This window comes from Lynx canadensis, chromosome B4 (genome assembly GCF_007474595.2).
Source record: "Lynx canadensis isolate LIC74 chromosome B4, mLynCan4.pri.v2, whole genome shotgun sequence".
In the NCBI taxonomy this organism is placed as follows: Eukaryota; Metazoa; Chordata; class Mammalia; order Carnivora; family Felidae; genus Lynx; species Lynx canadensis.
In genome coordinates, this window is record NC_044309.1 from 27,511,593 (window position 1) to 27,527,112 (window position 15,520).

Genomic DNA, 15,520 nt, shown 5'->3' on the forward strand with positions numbered 1-15,520 from the left:
GTTTTCAAAGCACTATTTACTTTTACTTCATAGCACTTAGAATATTTCAAAATTAAATGCTTCTTGTGTGAACATTTCTAAGAGCAGGGATTGTATCTGTTTTAGCCTGGCACATTAATAAGCATTCAGTAAATTATTAATATTGAGTTCATGAATAAATGAACTTAATACCTGAAAGTGAATGGATTGAGATCTTTCTAGAAATGCCATATTGATGATTCATTTATACTCCAAGAGAAGATTTTCCCCTGAATCTCATAGATTCAGATAAGATATGGCTGACAGTTTGATACAATGGAGATTCATTAAAAAAAAAAAAAATCATTCAAGTCTGACTCAGTGACTTGGATGGGTGTAAACATTATTGCTGGGATGGTCTCAACTCCATGCACATTGTCTTATAATTGTCTTTGCTTCTTACAAAGGTAAGAATATACTTACGTCCCTATCCCATGTATGACTTGTGTTATGAATTGTGGGGGGAAATGTGTGACTGGGTGCAAAGAGCTCTGTACAACCCATTGTTCTCTGACTCCTGATTAACTGTCATAAATTTATTTCATTCGGGACACAGCAGGTGACATATGATAAGTTAGATGTTGGAGCTTATACACTTAGAGTCAATTCTACTCTCTGTTCAAATAGGATTCTCACTGAACATATTTCATTTCTAATTTGGAAACTTGGCATACCAAGATTTCCTGATATTAGGAGACAGAAAGCAGAGGCTACCAGAGCAGGCCTTTATTCAGGCAATCTGAGAATGATGCTCTGGGATAGTGTTCTGGTTTATTTTCAAAGCTGGTTGCTTAGATTCTCAGGTGGATGTAAAGATTCCAGAGAAAATTTTTCTAACAGGTTGATGGCAGGTGAGAGTAGCTAAGCACATCTGTAACCTAGCCCAAAGGACATCCCTGACCTCGGGGTTTTCAATCACCTGAGTCTGCCAGGTTTAAGGAAGGAATATAAAAAATGTGACTTGGAAAATGATGAATTTCTCTGGGCAAAGTCTTAATAAAACAAGGTTTCTCTCTAACTTCCCCCTATATACTTAATTTGGGATGTTACCTGTCCATAAACAACCACATATAAGATTTACCCTATTTGCAAGCTAATGAGTTAGGCTACTACAGTTTCGTGGGTGCTGCCAGGGGACACGAGACTCCTGGGTCAGAGATAAAGGACCCTCTGTTATCCATAGCAAGAGCAGTAACTAGTATATCAGAATTTTTATATCAAAAGGGTCAATTCCCATAAGGTGATGACAGCTACACGCATAGTGGGTTGCATTACAGGAGAGGAACCATGTGCTTGAGGAACCCGACCCTTTTATAATGGGCACTAAGCATACCTACTTTGCTGTGGAGGGAGACTTTATTATACTGGATTGTAAGTATACCTGCCTTTGTTTCAGGGAAAGATATGATCTCTACTTCCCAGGGTGGTTGGAAATCTGCTGTTTGCTCCAGGGAAGACATTATCTCTATCCTCCAAACTGTTTGCTATAAAAACATCATTGAAAAGATAGTGGAAACAAAAGGCAATCAGTGCATTGCTCATAAGATGTGCAGAAACAACAGGTAATTTTATTCCAACAGCATATTTTCTTCTCTCTCCTCTTACTGAAGCTCCACCCTGTGTATATACCTGAATGTTACTGATCTCTTTCTGACGACCTCTATACACATATACACACACTCACTAGAACTCATTTATTCTCTGTCCCCGAATCCTTAGGACATTTTCCCGTGGTGTTGTGGAGCAATCTGTACGTGGGTACATTTCAGGCAAGGGCCAGTTGGTACAAACGCCTAGGAATAAAGTCATTTTGGTAGTGTCGGTGAATGGAAGGAGTCTCTACCACCCTTGATTTCTCGTATCCAGAGGAACTGGTGATAATGCATTATCACAGGCCTGGAACACTCAACAGATGTTACCTATTGTATTAGTAACATACACAAAGGTTTTGCTGCAACCACAAATTATCTCAAACGTCAAAGTGTGTTTCTTTCTTTATCGTGTCACTTGTTCATTGCAAGTGGCCTGGAGGCTCTCTGCTCTGCCCTATTCTTACTTCAGGACACAGGCTGGAGGGTCATCCATTAGCTGAACTGTTGCTGGCACCTGGGGCAGAGGAAAAGAACTATCTGGAGAAACTAGCACAGATCATTAAATGCTCTGGCTCAGAAGTCGAACATACTGGTTTAGTTCACAGGTCACGGGTCAGATCCGGTGACATGGCCCCACAAGGGACCTAACAAGTACCTTACTACCACGTGCTCAGAAGGCAGAGAGGCAGAATATTTGGGGACAGCATGATGATTACCATAGCTTTTATTACTGTCATTAAAAATTACAACAACATATCCTGCGGCGGGGACATTGTAACTGCCTATTCATCATTCTTTTGATATTTTGGGGGGGGGTCACAGAAAGCCTAATTGTATGTGTCTCCCCTTCCCCCCGTAGTTATGGGGCCCCCAGCGGAACATGATAGACACCCTCAAGGCCAGAGGCAGGCCTGACTGGTCAAGGGGCACTGCCATCCTGCTTGCCGGTGACTGCCTTAGGAACGAACACATGTAATTCAGGCCATTGGCACGCCAACAGAGGTTTTAAGTTCCTGGGGGCTCAGGGGAAACTCATTTCTCAGTCTTCTTAAAAAGCTTCTAGAAATGACTTTTCTTTCTCCTCGCGGACATCGTCAAGCACAGATACGAGGCCTGGAACCAGCCGCAGCGTCTTCTTGCCGCCAACCTGAAGATGAAGCTGTGTTGCAAAAAGAACCCACAGGGAAGCAGACTAGAGCCATCGGACGGAGTGAATCCTAAACCCCTCTGGACTTCCCGCAAAGAAGCCTCCCTCTTGAAGCAAACAGGAAAAGAATTTTGTTACTTTTAGCTGAAAGCAACCTAGCAATACTGCTGTCTGTCTTCCTGTTAACTCTGGGAAAGAAGGGCAGTGTGGAGTGGGGTAGGAGCAGAGTTGGATGTGGCATGGATGGCAGGAAACCGGCAGTGGTGACAGTCAGATGCACGCGATGTCTAAGCCCTGCCACCAAGCCCATCCGCCACCACCCAAAAACCTCGCTGTGAGCCCTGGCGACATGGGCATTGCGCTGGCCTGTTCTGTCTGCAACTGTAGCCTTAATCTCTTCGGAAAGATCCATTACACTGTCTGGAGGAAGGCACTCTTCTCGAGACCTGTGATTAACCCCAGATTTTGATCTTCAGCGCAGATTTCCTGCGAGTTCTCTCTGAGCCCTCTCGAAGGATGCGCCTCTGGGTTTAGCTACAACTTCCAAGACCAGGTCTTAAGACAGCCCTGTTAACTTGGCTGCAAACCTCCCGATGCGTCAGCCACGCTGCTGCATACAGATGGCGTCCGAGCATCCCAGGAGAAGCCTTTCGATTTCCATAGGATCAGGTCGGGTGTTTGCAACGCGCTTTGCATCATGGCTACGCAAGCCTGTTAGCTTTAATTTACTGGAGTTTAGTTTCTTTAAGACTTTTCTCCAGTCATCTTCTCTAAGGCATATCAGGTTAGGGGCAGAAGGCACGTCTTCGATCAATATTCCCAGCAGGAAAAGGCTCTGCAGGCTTCTGACTGCATGGCTAGTCTTTTATTTCCTGTGTTGTTCCAGTTCGTACTGAAGGGGAGAGTTACTTGTTTCTTTATCCTGCCATATTAAATAAAATCCTGGTTTAGAGTTAGGCGAGGTTTTATAAGGAAGATAAAAGAGCTGTTTTTAATAAACAGGGTGGGATGATAAGGCACGTCTTCTCTCGGCAGCATTCAGTAATACAATCCGAGCACCAGGATCTCCAGCTACGTGGAGGATCGCTGTCCACGGGACTGATCAACCAGCTGTTTGCTGTCCCACCCAGAAAGAGAACGGGAGGGAGCGCTCGAATTGTGGCATTTAGGCGTGGGGTTCGACTGGGCTTTGAAGAAGTTCAAACCAGCACAGGCGGTTGTTGGGCTGGGGCATGTCCAGTAGGGGTGCAGCGAGCACCTGCTGTGGGGGGCGGACCATCCCGGGGCTCTCATCTGTCGTGTGAAAGCAGAAACGATCGCCGGACCAACGCTGCAGTGGGGAGAGATCGTATTTTTCGAAGTCACTCAGGTGGTTTTGTGCTGGCAGAAAAATGAGTGTTTACTTTCTGAAGCCAACAGTTCGTGTAACAAGCCCCTTAGCATGCTAGCAGAACATCTCTCCGAGGTTTTCCTTGTGTCTGTCTTCACTGGCTAATTTCGATGCAACTGTCACGACTTAGCCTCTTATAGGTATCCCCTGGTACCTCTGTTTTCACTCCTCTGCTGACAAAAGACACCACGAGAGACGCCTGAACCCAGGCCCTGACGTGTGGCGGAATATTAGCTAAGCAACTCTGGGGATCCTGGTCATTACTTAGAAGGGAAACCGAGGGCAAAGTGAAGTTCCTTTTAGTCAAGGCAGAGGAGGGCAGCCTGCAAGGGGCTTACGGTCTGTTGGGAAAGGCAACATGTAAGGTATAACTCCGACGTCCTCAGGCTTCACCTATTGGTGACTACAAAATGTGACTATTTCCTTCGTTATCTCAAACACAAAGATGCCAGGCTACGACTCTTTACCGACTGTCTGGCACAGGGACGGAGAAGCCCAGCAAAAATCTGTTGCGAAATACACGTGCAACGTTGGTGAGGACGCCCAGCATCGACAGACTGCCGACGACACTGGCAGAGTCTCATGGGAGTCTCATTCCATAAGTGATCAGCCCAGAGAATGCTGGCTGAGGTCTTCACTTCTAATAACTAAGAACAGTACTCAGATTTATTAACCACTTACCATGTTTGAGGTATTGTCCAAAGTTCTTTACAACAGTCCTTACACAGGGTTCCCTTATTACCTCAGTTTATAGGTGAGGAAACTGAGGAACAGAGAGGTTCCATAACTGGCTCAGTGTAACACAGCTTTGAACCCGATTGGGTTGGCGTTGCAACCCCCGGAGAGTGGAGAGGCTGGTAAACGAGAGTGCTCAACTGAGAAATCGGCTGCGGCCAACAGGAGGCCGGAAGGAGGGAGTGACAGGCGAGGCAGAGACTAGGCAACAATCGAGTAGGCAAAGGATGAAGAGTCACTACCAGTTTTAGTCTTTGGAAAAGAGCTGGCAGTGCCCAGAGACACCCCAACATGAAGGAAATGACTGCGTGGCCTCCAAGGGAAGCGACTTTGAAGGAGATGGGCAACTTCTGCTAAGCTAGCTCTGCCCCACCTAGGTTTCACTTTTTTTGGAATCTCCCATCACACATTCCTCTACTAGTAACTACCCAAACCGCAGCTAATTTTCAAGGTATTAAAAATGGGTTTGTTGACCCATTTTTGGGTTCTGTGTAAAATTACACAGAATAAGGAGTGGAGGGGGGTGAAATATAGCTAAAGAATCATCTCTATATTTCGGGGAGAAAACTCAACTGACACCCGTCTAGTTGTTTGGGTGGTTGAGACATGGCCAGTGTTAAAATGATATCAAAGACTATTTCAGCCTCCAGGAATTTTTCAAAACCACTTTTTTTTTTTTTTTTTTTGGCCGACCCATCCTGTGGTGTGTGTGTGTTTTGCTTGTTTGTTTGCTTGTTTTATCCTTTGTTTTCCCAAAAGCTGAAGAAGAAGAATTTCGAACCCATCTTAAAGTTTTGTTTAAGTTCATGCTTGTCATAGTCTGATTTATTTCAGATTTTGTCCACAATTCAAACTCAAAATATAATTCTATAATAATATTCATGGCCAAGTGTCTTTCTACTTAGAAGCCAAAGAGTAGAGAAGTTGTCTTCTAGAATTTCTTTTTTATTGTAATTCTGGCTACCTCCAGTCTAGCCTGTCTGTCTCTCTTTTGAAAAAATCTTGTCTACCTTTCCCTGGCCCAAATTTTTATTCTTCTATTCTGTTCAGGCCAGAATGACTTAAGCAATAGTAAAAAAAAAAAAATAGTAGGAATATGTATTCTTTATTTACATGGCAACCCTCTTTTACAGATTCTAAACTTTAGACCAGGGAGTGAGAACATTTGCCTTCTAAATATTTGTGGGCTGGATCTAGGTTCCTTGGTTTAAGGCATTCAATACGGATGGGAATACTTGGCATAACACTCAAGGTTATAGTTTTCTAAGTGTCACTTGTTATTTTCCTTTGTTACATAATCCTATCTCATTTCTGCCCCTCTCAAAATAGGCTTTCCAGACTAGTGGACTATCAAGATTAGAAAATTTGACTCTTCAACTGAACACACTGCTTTGGGCACTGCAGATCACTCTGGGCTTCTTATATTTCCAACTCAGAAAAGTGGTACTTTCATTTCGGTGAAGGCTAAGTTAATAACATACTTGTGATTCTGGAATATTCACGATGGAAACCAGGTTAGGAAATCCCATGTCACAGTTCCTCTTGCTCATGTTTGGAAACCTCAGGGAACACCAGCAATGTCTGGCGACAAACCAGGCCTCCCCCTCTTCTCTGTGTCACTGATCCCATTTCTTACTCGCTGTCAGATTCCAGCCAAGAGAACCTCCCACACACATCTTGCACATGTGGGCCCAATCCCCACACATGCAGCAGTCAATAAAAGCATTTACGAGGCACCTACTGTGTGCTGAGGGGGGACTGCGTGTCACTGTCCACTCAGCCAGTTCCTTGAGTAAAAAAGTGGCTCAGAATATCTTTCCAGAAAATGTTCTCTGCTTAACACCACCCTCTCTAACATCTCCATGAGAACACTCTGGAGAGCACAGCTCCAGCACTGCCTAAGGTACTGTTGTGCTAGCTTTCTGATCATGACCCACAGGAAGGAATAAATTTGATGACACAACAACCCTGCGCGCGCGCGCACACACACACACACACACACACACACACACACCTACACACCCCTTATAAATACAGTTAACCAAAACAAAAGTTTTGGGGTGCCTGGGTAGCTCAGTTGGTTAAGGATCCAACTCTTGGTTTTGGCTCAGGTCACGATCTCACGGTTTGTGGGTTTGAGCCCCTCATCGGGCTCTGCACTGGCAGTATGGAACCTGCTTGGGATTCTCTCTCTCAAAAATAAACATTTAAGCAAAACAAAAGACCCAGAAAAGTTTCATGAAAACAATATTTACTATGTAGTATGCACTTGACTATTTTAATTCTAATTCTATTGCATAAAATAAAAATACTCATCTTTACCCACAAAATTTATCTCATGACCGACAATTTGAAAAACTGTAGGGAACCCTGGGTATTTAGGAAGCATAGAAGCTAATTAGAGATTCTAAAGGCTGAATATCTAATTCAAACAGGAGGTGATTTAAGAGTGTTCACCCAGTATTGTCAGAAAAGTGAACATTGCTCCAAGTAAGGTATTTGCAAGCAAATGTTAAGTTTGACCAGATCCTCTGAATGCCTAATAATTAATTCATTCCTTAATGCAAACTTTTTCCCCCCAAGCATCCAGTCCGATCTAGACTTCAAGCATAGAAAAAAAAAATGGCTGAGGTTTTGTCTTCTAGCATCTCCTGGTTTTAAGGAGGACATGGAAAAGTGACTCAGTAATTATGCTCCAGTGTTCTAAGGGCTATGTCTGAGACCCACATGGGGTGCTCTGAGAGGATCGAGGGGGCCCCTGATTCAGAAAGAGGTGGCCAGGCTTCCTGGGGCTGATGACTTCCTGGAGGAGGTCGGAGGAGGTGTGACACCTTCTCTCTAGACCAAGAAAATCCTAAGTTCTTAGTGTTCTTAGAGAGCATGGAACCTCTTGAATCTGCAGGGCATTGTAAGGGGTCCCAGACCACAGTGAAGGGCACAGATGCGAAAATGATCAAACACGAGCCTCTGGAGAGAGGCGAACAAAGAAACTTGAAGTTTTCTCCTGAAACACCAAGGGGATCGATTGAGTGGTTTTAAGAAGGGCAGAGAATAACCAGCATTCTGTTTTTGAAAGATGCCTGAAGACGCAGGTGAAGAGGACACTGGCCTAGAAGCCATGCTGGAGCAGAGGGTCTAGTTTGGGGTCCAGGGTCAAACGTCAGAGGAGAAACAGTACCAAGGGGCTTGGCTGAGGTAACGGTGGTGGGAATGAAGAGGGCAGGCCTCTGAGAAACATCAAGGACGCAGTGGCAAGTGGACTAAAGCAGGTCACATCTTGGATGGCTCCCAGGTTTCCGGCTAGCACGACGGGAGTGGATTTGAGTCATCCACTCAGATGGGGAAGGCACGCACGTAGAGGACAAAGCTGGGGGGCAGAGTTCAACGAGGGACATACTGAGTTTGGAGCGCTATGGTGATCCAATAGCCATTTGGATCTGGGGCTTGGGGGGAAGTCTGGCCTGGTGTTAGATGAAGCCAGAGGGCAAAGAGAGGAAGGAGGACCAGCAGAGGACCGGGGACCCAAATTCAGAGCAATTACTGATTTGCCGGAGGTCAGGCATTCCCATGACTCTGGTTAGTGTGGGGTCGGTGCAACCAGCCCTTGTCCTCGCTTCCTTCCTGTCTTCTCTAGCTGTAAGTACTTCAGAGCTCTCACAGATAGCGGGGGGGGGGGGGGGGATGACAAGAATTTAACATATTTATCTAACACAGTCCTTCCTCTAGAGCCTTCTGGAGATGACATGGGTGCCAGGAGGAGGGCCCAGCTCTGACAAGGCAGAACAAAGGTAAGGGTTACTAGTATCTAGTCATTAACAAAAGGTAGAGGGCTAGTTCTGTGCCATGTTTGCTGGGTAGGGCTCCCAGACTCCCAATGGATTCCCAATGGTCATTTCACACCCTAAGGTGCTGTCTTCCACGGGACCATATGCTCAGTTGAGAGGGTTGTTTCCTAGATTTTCAGCCCTTCCAGCTGTGACACACAGCACCCAGCTATTGGTATGTGAGTCCAAAGGCCCAGCCTACATGGAGGGCATAGGGATGGGAAGGCAGAAACCCAATTTCTGTTCTAGGCTCTTAGGGGTAGTGAAGCTCACTGTTAGGGGCTGAGTTGTATCCCCTCAAAACTCATCTGTTGAAGTCTTAACTCCCAGCATCTCAGAATGCTCAGAATGTGGCCGTATTTAGAGACAGGGTCTTTAAGGAAGAAATTAAATTAGAATGAGGTTATATGGGGGAGCTCTAATCCAGCATGACTGGTGTCTTTATAAGAGGAGATGGCCATCTGCAAGCCAAGGAGAGAGGGCTCAGAAGAAATCAACCATGCCAACACCTTGATCTGGGACATCTAGCCTCCAGAACTGTGAGAATATAAATTTCTGTTGCGTCGGCCACCCAGTCTGTGGTGCTTTGTTAGGGCAGCCTTAGAAAACTAATATACTCACCTTTTGCTGCTACACACATAGGCTTGGCGCGTACTCAAGAGGAAAAGTAAGAGTCTAACATTCCGAGGAAAAGAGGCCGGGGTTGGAACGAAATGAAACGTGAACGCTAGCTCCTGAAACAGATAAATAGCACAAGTAACAAGTATAAATTTATCTACTGCCTTGCAGATTACCAAGTACTTGACAAACCTTAACTCACTTGATCTTCACGACTGCCTCAGCATCACCTGGGAACTTGTTAGAAACGCAAAATCTCCGGCCCTTGGAAGACTTAAAGAGTCAGAAAGGGGAGGTTGGACGGATGAGGTGGGGAAGGCAGGAGCCAACTGTGCTTTAACGAATCTCCGGGGATTGTGATTGGCTGAAGTGTAAAGTGTGCGAACCGCTGAGATAGGTTACGATCCCCCCTCCCCCACCCCCAGTCCAGAGGCGCCGTTCGGTGGGGTGACGTGATTTTGCCACTCTTGTGAGTGGCTCGGCAGGTACAGTCTCCTTGACAACTGGCCCAGAGTGCCATGGACAGCAACGTTCGCACGCGTTGGTGGCTTTTATCTCGCGAATGACTGGAAAGTCAGAGCGGCCGCTCGGGGTCTCTAAGGGTAAGCTGCGTCCCTCTGGCCCGCGGGCCGAGCGGCTGGGGCCGGGCGAGAGTCCCGGGAGCCCCGGGAGCCCCGGAGCCGCCAGGCGCGTGCGCGTGAGCGCGTCCCCGGGCCCGGCCCGCACGGGTGCGCGCCGAGGGGGTGGGTCGCGCCGCCCCGCCGGCCTGGCGCGTCGTCCGAGCCACTCAGAGCGCCCGGCAGCCGACACCCGGGGGCCCTACAAGTAATACCCGGCGCCCGCCCGCCTCGCCGGGACTCGCGCGCCCGCACTCGGGGACGGAGGCGCCCGGTCCGCCCTGACCAGCCTGGCAACTTGCTGTGCTCCGGCTGCTGCGGCGACTCCGCCGGGCTCTCGCCCAGAGCCAGCCAGCGCGGGGACTGTGCCGCCGTCGCCCAAGTCCCGAGCCAGTGCGCGCCCCCCGGCCCGGCGCCCCTGCGAAGCGGCCGCCACCTTCGTCGCCGCGGGGAATTCTGTGCTGGGGGCCGGCGCGGCAGGTGGGCGACCGCGGACGGCGAGCCGAGCGGGTGAGTGGGGTCGGGAAGTTGGGGGGCGAGTGTGCACGCGCCCCGCGGTAGGACGCGGGCCCTCGCGTGTAGGTTTCCTCTGCCCCTCCTCTCACGCCCCTGCAAAGTTTCACTCAGGACCGGGGAGGAGGGGGATAGGCTAACCTGCTGCTCTAGTGTTTACTCTGGCGAAAGCGCCAGTCATTCGGACAGCCACTCCTCCCGGCCGGGTGAGTGACACCGCGGCCCCCGGCCTCCGACCCCAAGCCGGACCCTGGGCTCGACCTGCACCCAAGGGCCTTCGTAGCCCCGGGGTTGCGGATGCGCCTGGAGCTCGTCCTGAGCTGCTTGCTAGTCCTAGGACCCGGGGGGTGTGACGGGCCACCACCTCTTTAATTCGGGCAGGAGACACAAACTTTGTTTTCACTCAGTGTAAGTACCTTTCCAGTGTTTTAAAACTAGACGTGCAGACGCGATTCATGGTGGTTTCTTCGGGACATCCCCGGGGGCCGGGCTGGCCCGGCTAGCCCGCAAGTGGGGGACTCCGGGCGTGCCCAGTGGCCCGGGAGCGTGAGGACAGCTCTGGTCCTCTTCGCCTGGGTTCTGGCCGCCGCCCGGGCACGGCGGCCAGGATGGAGTGACCTCGCGGGAGTGAGCTCGCGAAGGAGTGACCAGCGGGGTGTCCTGCGCTCGGGTGGGCTCCTTCCTGGGTTCCGACCCCCTGCCCTGCTCCTCGCTCTGTCGCCAGGGCGCTCCCGCTGGTGGCCCGGCAGAGGGCGCCAGCTCCCGATCGCTGCGCGGGCCGGCGGAGGGGAGGGGACTTGTTCGAGCCTCCAGGTAAGGAGCGTAGTGAATCATCCCGAGAGGGGGGACCCGATCCTCGCTCGCTGAAAAGAGGCAGGGAGTGGCCGTGCCGCTGTTAGGAAGCCGGGGCTGCCGCGCTGCTGTCCGGCGGGAAGCGGCGATTCTGCCACCCGGAGGTCTGGGGAAAGCTCCGGAAGGTGAGGAACGTCCCTCCGCGCGGTGGCCCCAGGGCAGGGAACGGCAGCGTAGGTTAAGGCCGGCAGACACTAGGACACGCCGCCGCGCGCCCTTCTCGGGGCCGGGAGGTGGGGCCAGTTTCACTGTGGCTCTGGGCGGTCCTGCTGGGGGCGGCGACGGGAACCTGGGAGCCGGCGGCCGATTCCCGGGCGGCTGCGATGGGGTGCTCCCGGCGGCCCGCGGGGTCCCGGAGCAGTAACAAAGGCGCGGCGCGGCCACCGCTCCCACCCACTTCCGTCCCCGGCGCGCCCTGGCTTGCGCCGCCCCGAGGTGCTGGCCGGGTCAGGATTTCCCTCTGCGGAGTTTCGGGAAGTTAGCTCCGCGGCCCGTTACGACGGGAGCAGGGGCGGGGAAGGGGGCGACCCGAGGAGGTGCACGCGTGTGTTCCGAGCTGCGACACAGCCTGTTTCCTCTCCCCACTGCACGAGTGGCGACAGCTGCTGTGGCTCCCGCGCCCCTCCTCCGGTCCCATGGTCGCGCCTCCGCTGGGCCCGCGCGGGTTTGAAGTCCCCGCGCGACGCGCGGGGCCAGCCGCCAGTCCACGCCCCTCCCTGCGGATTCGGGTGGCTTGCGGGCTCCCGGAAGGGAGTGGTTTAGGCCCCCGGGGCCCGCCAGCCGCCGCCGCCGCCGGCACCCTGAGTGGAGCTCCAGAAGGCGGTAATTGCATTATTGTGAGTTAGCGGCCGGGAGGCTCCAGTCCAGGCCGCAATCTGGGTCAGGTGCGGGGTTAAGCGCTTCTGGCGACGGCATTACGGCTCTGGTGAAGTCTGACAGTTTATTGCACTAGGAAGTTCCTCGTGCACCATGGGAGCAGGACGGCAGGGCAAGTTAAGAGAGCCCCTTGTTTTCTCGGAGGTTGCGGGAACTTCTGCAGACCGAGCCTGTGCACAAGTACTGTCACGGAAAGGGCCTGGGCGGCATCTCCACCACGCCCCCGAAGTTCGGGGCGCCTGAGGGACAGGAGGAGGTGCTGCTGAAGAGAAGCCCAGAGCACTCTGGCCGAGGTGAAACCCTACCCCCCCCAAGTAATCAATGGATAGAATTCACATGCTTTCTTATCTTATCTGCCTCCACCCCCTTGTGTTGTAAGGAAAGGGCAGGAACTGGTTTTTACACAGTGCCTAACTGATGAGAGAATCTTCACACACACTTTGGAAGGATCTTCACCATTCTCTTTGCAGCCTCACAGCCTCCTCCTCCGAGGCGTTAGAATTGGATAGACTTTCTACCTATTGCTGGCTTTGTTAGGGCCAGCACCTCAACTAAACCAGCTCTTGGGAGTTTAAGGTATATGACCACAAACAACTAAGGCTCTTCCAAAACCTTTAGGATTGTCTGACAACTGCAGAGACAGAAATAGCTGTCCTGTGCATTAGATGGTGTCTCAGGAGGCAGGTGGTCCTGAGGCGGGAGCTCCGCTTGGCATGAATCTCTGTTTCCAGGAGCTCTATCTACCTACCCTGTTTAAGAGGTGTGACTTCACCACTGGGCTGGATATTGTGTGTAAAATTAAGTCTGCCTTGGAAATATGGCCAACCTTAATTAACTGCCTAATGAGTTAAAACTCAGATGGCTTTTAGGCGTCTAACAGCATGGTTTGATATGCACACGTTTATGCATCATTGAGCTCAAGTTTGTAATATGGGATGTTGGTATTGCCTTGAATGCACTTAAAACGTATTGCCTTAAAGAAAGATGTTGTTTTAAGCGCCTGTGACTCAGAACATCCTAGGGCGATGGCAGTTGTGGAGTCGGCAAGGCATGATGATTAAGGGCAAGCGTCTGAAGTCACAATGGCAGGCTTCAAATGCCACCTCCACCATTTATAGCTTTGTAATATTTGGCGAGTTGCTCGGCCTTTCTGAACTTCATTTTCCTCTTCTAAGACGGGGATAATAAAAACACCTCCTGGTTCGAAGCTGTGAGGGTTAAATTTGATAATCCATATACGTACTTAGCACAGAGTCTAGCACATGGTAGCTGCTCAACAGATACTAAGTAATAACCACAATGTTTAAGAACAGAATCTTTCTTTCTTCCCCTGTCTCCTCCAAAGAGGTAAAATGGTTATTTGCCTTGAACTCACTATTCGTTTTAGTTAATACTGCAGTTCAGTGCAGTTAGTGATTCCTCTTTTGGAATCAGCAGCTGGGGGTGGGGTTGGTAGCAATGGAAAATTTTGTCTAGTTGCCCAAGGAATTTACAAGGGGCTCCGGAACTACAGGGCTTTCTTCCTAATTTTACCACTGTATAATTTTGTGGTCAGCCCTCTGGCCATTTATCTTTCCTTTCAATTTGAAGCCAGTATCCTAATGGCCAGGATAACAGGACTTAAGGAAAAGAAACAAACTGAAAACCAAACACACTGGAGCAAAGGAGGCAACCATTCTCATTGCTCATCCACGAGCCTTTTATAACACTAAAGAAAAATATCCGCTTCTGTGAAACTTGTGCTGGGCCAGTCTTGGCAAGAGGGAACATTTCCTTGGAAAACAGAGTATTTTTTTGGAGTCTGTTTAGAGGTGAGGCACCAGATTGGTAGAGAAGGGAGGAGAGTTTGAGATAACTTCTCAAACATTTGCTCAAATATGGCAAATGAAGCATGATCTGAAAATGGTCAAACTAACTTGGAAACTGACACAGAGGTAAGGAAGGCCATGCTCAGGCCCAACAACCAGCGAACGATCAGTATTACTATTTCCTATGTTAACCACCCCCCCCCCCCCCCAAAGCTTTACACTTAGCAGATATAAGTGGAAAAATAGTTTTTTATGTCAAGTTGGTTTTGAAAGACCTCTTTACTGTTGCTATTTCATGGTTGTTGATTTTGCTTGTGCATGTATCTGGTAAACAGTTAATCATGGGCAAAAGCACCAGAAACCTTATAATGTCATCAAACACCACCCTCCTGTGAAAGTGGTTGCCAAGAAGTGCATAGGTCTGGGGTCCAGGGAGGGTTTGCCATTTAAAGCATTAGAGAGGCTTTACCTTTGGGTTTGAAGCACAGCTTTCTCCCACACTGGAAAACGAGGAGCTGCATGTGTGTAACCAAGAGACAGCACGCAAAGGGTTAGGAGCAAGGTTTCCGCTTTTGTGCATCTTACTCCATTTGTAGCCACTTGTTGTGGCCCCGGCTGCAAAGAAAGACGCAGCTGCGGGGCATGCGCCAGACCTGCCCTGGGCTGTCGCTTCCATTGTACGGAGATGAACAGGCAGCGTGTTATTTTGGATCACATAGCAGCTTGCTCAAAAGCATCTTGCATTCCCCAGCTGTTTCACAACTTCTACGCATATGGGAGAGAACTTACCAGCTGCTGGGGCAACTGTACTTACATTTGCTGCTTTTGTGCAGTAACCAAGGAAGGTAAAAATCCAGACGCCTTTGTTAAACTGTAGCCATTGTCAATAGTCTTACTTGTTTCTGTTAGGTCAATGTTATTCTAGATACAGTCTTTCAGGGGAGAAGGTTTACAAAGAAATGTCAGAATTAACATTTTTTTTTCCTTTTCTGAATACATTTTTTTCCAGGGATCCCCAGCCTGTACAGTTTTTTTCATACTTAAAACCACACTGCTTTTGTATTGCACGGACTGACAAAGGAATGGGTCTGATATTAAAATTGTTTTTTTTAACTGACATCTGAATCGGGCTTTAATTGTATACGTTTTCCTTTGCAGGAAGTACATGAGAAAGACAAGGTGTATTCAGACAGGGCTTTTGTGTTTTCAGAAGATTAGGTTATTTTGCATTTGCTAGAGCTGGAAGGTGCTTTGCCCACATCCCTCATCTTATCCATGAGAAAACTCGAGTTTCCGAGAAGTTATTACTTATCCAAGATGATTTGGCTCTTTGGTTTAATTCAGCAAATCTTGTGTTGCGTGTTTACAACGTGGCAGGCCTAGAGAACCTATAAAGATGACTAAGGGCTTGAGCCCAGCCCGGGATGGATTCACAGGTCAGAAACAACAGGTGGAAACCCATGCTTGTATTGGAGGCAGCATCATTTTTTGTGAAGGTACCTCTTCGGGCACCGTTTTGTGTAATCATGT

The 15,520-nt window shown here is 49.3% G+C and overlaps 1 long non-coding RNA gene across 3 annotated transcripts in view; it reads left to right on the top strand.

Moving 5' to 3' along the window:
• Positions 1 to 10,095: 10,095 nt before the first annotated feature.
• The window catches only part of LOC115517991, a 137,658-nt gene continuing 132,233 nt past the window's right edge, over positions 10,096 to 15,520 (top strand). The window contains exon 1 of one of the 3 annotated variants that reach the window (XR_003970134.1): positions 10,096 to 10,451. This is a non-coding gene — a long non-coding RNA (uncharacterized LOC115517991). Of the gene's footprint in view, positions 10,452 to 11,273; positions 11,432 to 15,520 lie in introns of those variants that run through there. The other 2 variants (XR_003970133.1, XR_003970132.1) reach the window with 2 other exon arrangements.